This window comes from Pteropus alecto, unplaced genomic scaffold, assembly GCF_000325575.1.
Source record: "Pteropus alecto unplaced genomic scaffold, ASM32557v1 scaffold21, whole genome shotgun sequence".
Classification (NCBI taxonomy): domain Eukaryota; kingdom Metazoa; phylum Chordata; class Mammalia; order Chiroptera; family Pteropodidae; genus Pteropus; species Pteropus alecto.
The window spans coordinates 21,405,017-21,413,515 of NW_006436282.1; positions in this window are offsets into that span (position 1 = coordinate 21,405,017).

Sequence of the window (8,499 nt, forward strand, 5' to 3'; positions counted from 1 at the left end):
CACAAATAACTAGCTTATGATAGAAATGTCTCTTGTCATTTCCCTTTTCTTGGATGGATTTTTTGTAGATTCCCGTTGATCTAACAGGGTAGACATTTGAAGATACCAGCTTAATGTAGATGTCTCAGCTCCAAACCCTGTCTCTCATGCAGCTATTAAAACTCAGAATGCTGGGTTTTCAGGATTAGAAAATGTTCCCAATTCAGATGGGGCTTCAGCACTAGCATACTGGTCCAGTTTCCTCTTTCCATTTTTGCTCCTGGGGATTTCCCTAATTTCGCATAGCTGTGCCTTTTAAATTACATCTTATCCAGAATTTCTAGGTGTTTTGTAAAGAGAAGGTTTTTAGGCCGTCTGGCTCATTATGTTGCTGAAAAATAAAGTCCCAAATGACTTTCTCTAGCTTACCTTTAGTGATTCACATCGCATATCCATCAACACATTCTGGGGTCCAAAAATAAATAAACCAATAAAGCCTTGTTTAAATCAGTGTTTCTTGATTTTTTTTTTTTTTGAACTTTAAATCTTTCATTCGAATAACACCTATCATTTAGAACTAGTAACTCCTGAAACTATCTTCAGGAAACATTGGTCTGATGATTTGTACAGTGATAGTAAGGGAGAGTCTATCTGCTGGCGGGCAGTAGCTCTTCTTGATGAGTTTGGGGAATGGCCAAGGAAAACTTTGCAAACTAATTGTTTTTGCATTCCTGAAGGTTTTTTGGGTTTTGTTTTGGTCCTATTTGGAATCCAGAAACACTGTGTACCTTTGCTCCCCTCTTTGCCAGCACATGGAGCTAATGTTATCTCTCCTCACACAAGGAAGGAAAGGAAGTGCTTTCCATTCTAGCCCCTGTTTTCATGCCTGAAAGTTTCCACAGTATTATTCTGGGTGTTGACACTTTCCAAACCCAGTGTCATGCAGTAAATTTGGTGGAACAGTTGTATCAAATCTGTTCTGCCATTTTTCAGTAAGGGAACTTATTATATTTATTTTTAGGCCATAGAATATCTACTGACAGCTCAGGAACAACCAACATTGAAATAGAACTTCACTTAGAGTGACTCCTGATTCAGAGACAGAAGTTAAACTAGTTCTCTAAAAGTTGCAAAAAGTTTAAATGAGCTGCCTAAACAGAACATAATCCTATACAATGTTTAATTGAGTCACAGAGAATTAAATGGGCATGTCATAAAACTCTTTCACGCTGGAGCACAGATAGTCCACGTGCTTTTGGAAAAAGATTTTTCTAAATTGTATAGTTGCATAGTTAGGGAAATTAATTCTGTGAATATTTTTTGGGAACACAGGTATAGGGCATTATTATGGAAGTTATAATAATGCAATGTTAAAATCAAATTTATGTAGGAAACAAAAAAACAAGATTTCTCTAAGGAATACTTTTACTGTTTGGTTGGTTACGGTAAAAATTTATCAGAAGACTGAGGTTAAAAATTAAATCTCTTCCATCCCTAAGGTCTGCCTTTAAATTTTCTTCACTGTACTTAAGACTACAGATTTATTAGACAGGCCTTTAAAACAAACAATCCAGAACAAAGAATGGCTATCTAATTGGCAATACTGCCTTGGGGTTACTGAAAAATGTTGTCTATACACCTGGAAGAAAAAACTGGATAAAATGATTAAAACTGTGTCTGTATCCTCCCCAGGGAATTCCTGACTTTGGTACCAGAGGCTGAGGATATCACTGTTGCTGTTGAGGCTTGGAGCTTTGCAAAAGGGTCACATTTAATTCCCAGGAAACAAGCAGTACTAGGTCCAAGGAAAAGGCAGGGATGATCCTGCCTTCCTCACAGAGACAGAGCAACCAGTTCTGTGGTCACACAGTGCCAACCTGAGTCTGATTCAGGGTGAACATCTGCATCAATTTGGCAATGACGTCATCTGCCCAGAAGATAGGAACATGCTATATAGGGCCATGTAAGCATTTGTACCATGGCTGGGTGGAATCTACTCCTGTACCATTGTCTAAGAGAGTAGAATATTGATAATATCCTCTGTGTCCAGTCCAAGTTAAGGATGACATAGAGATAGGTTTACACAATAGGCCATTGCCTGAGACAACCACAGAAGGCTATTCTCCACTCCTTACCCAAATCTGAAATGGGACGAAAGGAAAACAATTCACTGTCTAGCCCCATCTTTCTGCATCAGACATACTCACTTCCAACTCTACTCTGAGTTGATCCAGACCATCTGAACTTTTCCCTCAGCAAAAGCTCATGGACACAGTGAGGCATCGTTCTGCTACCAGGCTACCTTCACAGATCTAGAGAGAAGAAGGGACTTGCTACATAGCCATTATGTCATAGTCATGTCCACATAACAGAAGAGTATATTGGAAGCACCAAAAACTCAACACAAAAAAAAGTGTCAGAGTTGCCTGCCTTGAGGCAAAAACCCTGAGATAATTTCACAGAGGAAGAAAGCATCCAAATTTACATCCATGAAGCTGTCCCCAAACCAGGCAACCCCAAATGAAAAGACAGGAAGATAATTTTGAAATATAGATGGAAATATGAAGAAGAATTACAAAGAAACTAAAACCAATGAAGAATAAAAATTCATACCAGAGGCCATAAAGATTTGGACAATCGCCAGAAAAGAACTCTAATCAAGAATAGAGAAAAAACCGAGACTCTCTTCCCAAATTCAGAGGAAAAGATAAAGATTATGAGAAAGATGATAATAAAGAGAAAGGACAAAGATTTAACTTAACTTTACAAACATTTCAAAACATGAAAACATGAACAGAAATGATATACCAAACTAGGGCATAAATAAAAGAACCCAACCTTTAGATGACAGTATGTGACTACAATCCATGTATAGAGAACTACTTTTAAATCACATAGATGAATTAAAGTCTTAAAAGTATTCAGGCAGACAAAAACAGGTAAAAAATAAGAAACAAAAAGGTTAACTTTTTTCACAAAGGGATGGTTAACTTGAACTTGTTTGCAATTCTTAATTCATGAAACTAATTTAATGATGTTTACTAAATTTCGTGTGGAAAAAACTCTGGCACTCCCACCTGTTACAGCCAATCAACAGAAAGACATTTTAAGAAGCCCTTCCGATTCGACATAGGTAAATGGAATTCATCATTCCCCCTCAAAATCCTGCTCTTCTCCATTCTTCTCTCTTTCAGTGAATGGCATGACCATGTATCTATTTTCCCAGACTAAAGATCAGAAAACTTTTTTGCCTCCTTCCCTTTCCTCATGCCTCACGTTTAAGTTCAAAGTCATATCACTTCTACAGTCTAACGAACCCATTCCTTTTTTTCCTATCCCCAATTTCTCTTCCCAAGTTCAGGTCACCGTCAGCTGCCACCTGGATACTAACACGGCCTGCCAGACTAGCTCCCCGAGTCTACTCTTGCTTTCCCTCTATCCATCTATTAAGGCAACCAGGTTCTTTTGTTGCCAAAAACCTTTCAATTGCTCCCCAATATTCTTTAAAGAGTCTAAACACTCTTTGTGGGCCCTGCAGGATCTAGCCCCTACCTTCTTCTCTAGACACTTCTCTTGCCTCTTTCTCTCTCATACTGCATTCTGGCTATACTATCTTTGAGTCTCCAAACACATCATGCTCTGTCACACCTTTGCACATAATTTCTGACTAGTTCCTATTCGACTTCTAGTCTCTTCATAGATATTTCTTCTTTGAGAAAGATTCCTTGAGCCTATAAGTCTGGTTAGGTGCCACCCCGTGTAATTCTATAGGACCCTGTCTTTCTACCACAGTATTTTTATTACAGGTTACTGACCTATCTTTCCCACCAGAATGTAAGTGCTAGGTAGCCCCAATGCCTAGCAGAGTGCTTCCATGTGGTGACCTCAACAAATATTTTGAATGAATGAATGAATGAATAGATGTTCAACTATTCATAAGAGATACCTCTCATACACTTTTAGGAAAAATACTTCAAAATTATTTGAAGACATACTTCAACCAAATCAGAGATTAATTTTAAAAAATTAGCTTAGCAAGAATGCAAAATTTGTAGTCGAAAAGAATAAGAAGAGCTCCCTTTATTCAGTCTGCACCCCAACTTCAGGAATCTGGTTGAATTATGGAATTTCAAAGTGGATCTTGCAGTCTCGAGATAAAACTTAATCTTGTGTTGTTTAAATTAACGCGTCACCTTATTTCTCTCTTCCTTTCCCAGTATGTTTGAGCCATAATCTCCACCCAACGAATCAGATGGAATCTCTTGACCTGTTTGATGACTATTTAAAACAATAACTGCTCTTGTTCTTCCAGAACTTGCTAACAATGGCTAAGTTTTCACTCGATTGGGACACCGTGCCAGAAGAAATACTTAACAAAAAGTCTTTTTTCCCTTTATAAAAGCAGAATTACAATGAACAACATAATGGGCACTTTTACACTGGGCAATTTGAATAATGTTATTTTGGATCTTTAAACTTATTTTAAATGATTTTGAGGAGTCTTTCAAATTGGAAAAATGTAATAAACTACCCAGGGGAAGTTATCGCCTGTCACCAGATCTCTCTTCATAGCATCAGGATCTGCTGATACTCCTGGGTTAACTGGACTTTAAAATACATGCTGTACAACCTTGACAATATGCTCCAGACCATGTAAAAATATATGTAGAAAAGACTATGGAGAAATATATCAATACATATGGGGTGATTATTTCTATGTATTGGAAATCTAGAAAATCTGAATTTTCTTTTTTTCTACTTTTTAGTATTTTTGAATGAGGATATTTTGTAATCATTAAAAGCGGACCATAAGAACAATTTACATATGTTCATTATATTAGCTATGTAAAAAACAATTAGATGAAGAGAAAATGCCTGTGAGGAAGAAGACCGGAATTTAACGGGTTCTGTATCTCTTTTCTGCTTTCTGACTTTTTTATGTTTTCAACATTTTCCATAATTAGCAGAGCATATACTAATTTTTAATATAAAAAAACATATTCTGTTTGCTTAAATAAAAGGTAAATGATTAGTACAGGCAGTTAGTGCCAAAAATTTCCAATGGTAAACAAAATTATTGGAGGGGGAGTTCACTGTGGGCCATGTGTTAGGAGGAATGGTCTCCTAGGAGATGGAGCTTTTGCTGAACCTTGAAGTATGGGTAGGTGTGACTGGACAGAGAGGAAGGGGAAGGGCACTTCAGGACAGGAAATTGGCCTGCTCATAGAGCGGAGGTGGAACAGAGAGCTCATACAAGACAGTGGTGGGTGATGAACATGAAGCTGAGCTCCACTCAACTGTGGGAGTGTTCATCAAAGTACCTGGAGTTTATTCTGCAAGCAAAACATTGGCATTTTACACCATAAATGCCCAAAGCAGCCCAGGAGATAATTTGCAAGTACATTCTGGTAGTTGCTTCCACCGACCATTGGCCCCGTTCCAAAGTCAACGAGAATTTCGTGAGAGCCATCCCATCTCACTTGTGACCTCCTGCTGCCTTCTCAGTAATATCCTTCTCCTCCAGCCAGAGCCTCTGATTTCCTGTATCCACACAGCACCCCCACACTGCACCCCATAGTGAGTTCCCTACTCTGCAAAACCAGCCCATGTTCTTCCTCCCACACACCCAGGAAGTCGATCTTCCCTTAATGTTGTCTATGGCAGATAGAAAATTATCTAGTGAGAGCCCTTCACAATAAAAGAGAAATTGCTTACAATGTTAACATTTACTTTCTAAGGGTATTCACATTTTAGAAGGTGCTAACCCATTGCACTTACAACAGTGGAGGGAGGGAGGTAAATTTTGGGAGCTACTTGCCTCATCCTCAAACTAACAAAGCCCCTACTTTGACTTCCCATAGTCAACCACTTTGGAAAAGCTGTCAATTCTTTTAAATCCTTGGAAATTCAAGAGAGAGAGCTGTAGGGAGCTATATCTCAGTGCTCATCCAATTCACACCAATGCCAGGCAGTGCTGGTGCTAACAACTGTGATATTCTCTCTTAATCACACGGCTGGTCAAGGCAGGTGGGTGGTGGTTTGACAAAGTGCCTGCAGTCTTGCGGGCCCAGACAGAGCCAGGACTTCCTTTGACTTCTGGAATTTGGTCCCATTTATCTTACTGTCCACTTATTTAGGGTATGCTCAAACTCACCCCATGCCCACGGCCAGGAAGGAGAAGGAAGAAGGGGAGATATGCATGGGACAGCATTCTGTGAACCGAAGCGGGTGTAGGGGGGAGGTGATATGTGAAGCAGATGCAAGGGCTGGTTATTATTAGTGTCCTTGGTAAACAGGAGAGCTGCTTACGGGGATGAGATCAGTTGTTTTTGTACTGGGGCAAGTTCCAAAGATGGCTGCCTCCACTCTCTTCCCAGCCTGATCTGACTCTTCTGGAAACTTGGAAACTGCTTCCCCGGTTTCTAGTTTCTCCAGCCAGATATATAATAACAACAATAACAATAATAACACTTTAACTAACCACCCAAGAACAGTTTTTAAGACTTTGTATATGTAAACTCAATTTTTCTTACAACCGCACTCTGATGGAAGTGCTATTGTTGTCAGTTTTATAGATAATGATTTTGAAACCCAAAGAGTTTAAGTCATTGTCCAGGGCCACCCAGTATAGAACCCGTATACTATTCCTGAGCACTCAGCGGCACGGCCTTAATTGTTCACCTGTCAACAGAAGAATTCAGTCGTTTTGGTTTCTGGCTTCTTCCAGTAATGGCTCTTGGCGTCTCACTCCAAACCACATTACCAGCTCTACTGCCATCTGCCTGAGTGTCCCCTGGGTCAGTGCTTCTCAACCTTAAACGCACACATAGATCACTTGGGGGATCTCGTTAACATAAAGATTCTGATTCAGTAGGTGTGGGTGGGGCCTACGGTTCTGTATTTCTGTCAAGCTCCCAGGTAATGCGCATGCTGCAGGTCTGGTCTGTGGACTAACCTTTGTTAAGCAAACTCAACACAACACTTGACTCAGTATAACAGATGCCAGCTCTGCTTCTCTCTCTGCCAGGGGTGCACACTGATACGGCTGCCTCCAAGACAGGTCCCCTCCTGGATCTACCTGGTAGAATCTGTGAAAACCTTCTCGTGTGCTGCCTCGTGCCTTCTCCGTCCGCTGTTATTTGCCCTCTTCCTTCCCTTCCCTTCTTCCGCTTCTCCCTCCCCATACCCCTTTCTCTTTCTCCTCAGTCTGATCTCTATGTAACAGCCTCGGTTGAATAATCTTCCCTATGGTTCTTGGTATTCAGTTTCTCACTAAGCAAATGCAACACGTATTTCCCACCACCCAGAGATTCGATAACTATCATAATAACGGCTACACACAGTTTTAACCAATCCGAAGGCTGCTCACTGCTGTGGGATGTGTGTACAACACAAAGAGGAGAAATATGTGGGAAGAGAATTAGAAAAAGGCTGGAAAGAACATTCTGTGCTTTATATTTTATTTACAAGGAGCTCTGACTATTTATTATAAGCATTATTATTCTTCCCTGTAATCACGAGAGAAAAGAAAGCGTATTGTTAAAGTTGAGGCATGTTAACAGAAGATGGGGAAGCCTCTCGAGGTTTACAAACAGGAGGACTGCCAAGTGCACGAAGCCTGAGGAGCTGAGGACAGCACCAGACGCCCCTACTGCCTCTGAGCTGGGATGCCCATGCCTTGAGGCCGACAAGGCCACCTCAGGGGTTCCTTCTTCATTACCATCCAACAATGCGACTCGAAAACTTTTTTATTTCATGGACCCTTTTGATCATTGGAATCTGATGAAAGAGAGGGCCTCTGTGTGAATCATCACATAAGAAAACACAATGTCCTTAAAATTTCAAGGGTTCACAGCCTTCTCAAAAGCATGGAAAGGGGACCCTAGATTAAAAACTAACTGTTTTTTAGGGACTGCATATTTCTGCTCCCTTCATATATATGTTGAAGCCTTAACCCTCAATGTGATGGGTTTTGGACTTAGGGAGGTAATTAGGTTTAGATGAGGTCATGGAGGTCGAGTCTTCATGATAAGTTTGATGTCCTTACAAGAGGATGAGGAACCAGAGCTCCCCCTCTCCCTTATGTGTGGATACAATGAGAAGTCTGCTGTCTACAATCCAGAAGAGAGTTCTCATCAGAACCCAACTCTGTTGATCATGAAATCCCCAGCTTACGGATTGTCAGAAATAAATTGCGATTTAAGCCACCGAGCCTATGGTATTCTATTATAGCAGCCTGAGCTAAGATGCCACCCAAGAAAAGCACATTAAGAAAGCTTACTGATCAAGAAAGTGTATAGAAATGAGCAGTGGAGTTGGTTAGTACAAAGGACATTCGATGTAGAGTTAGAAGGTCTGGATTCACAGATCAGCTCTGCCATTACTAGGACTGTGAATCCATCACTAAGGCACTTCACTTAACCTCTCTGAAGTAATGATACTGACCTCGTGGGCTTGTGGCAAGGACTAAATGGACTAACATGTGCAGGTACCTACCAGGAAGCAGGCACGCAATAAATA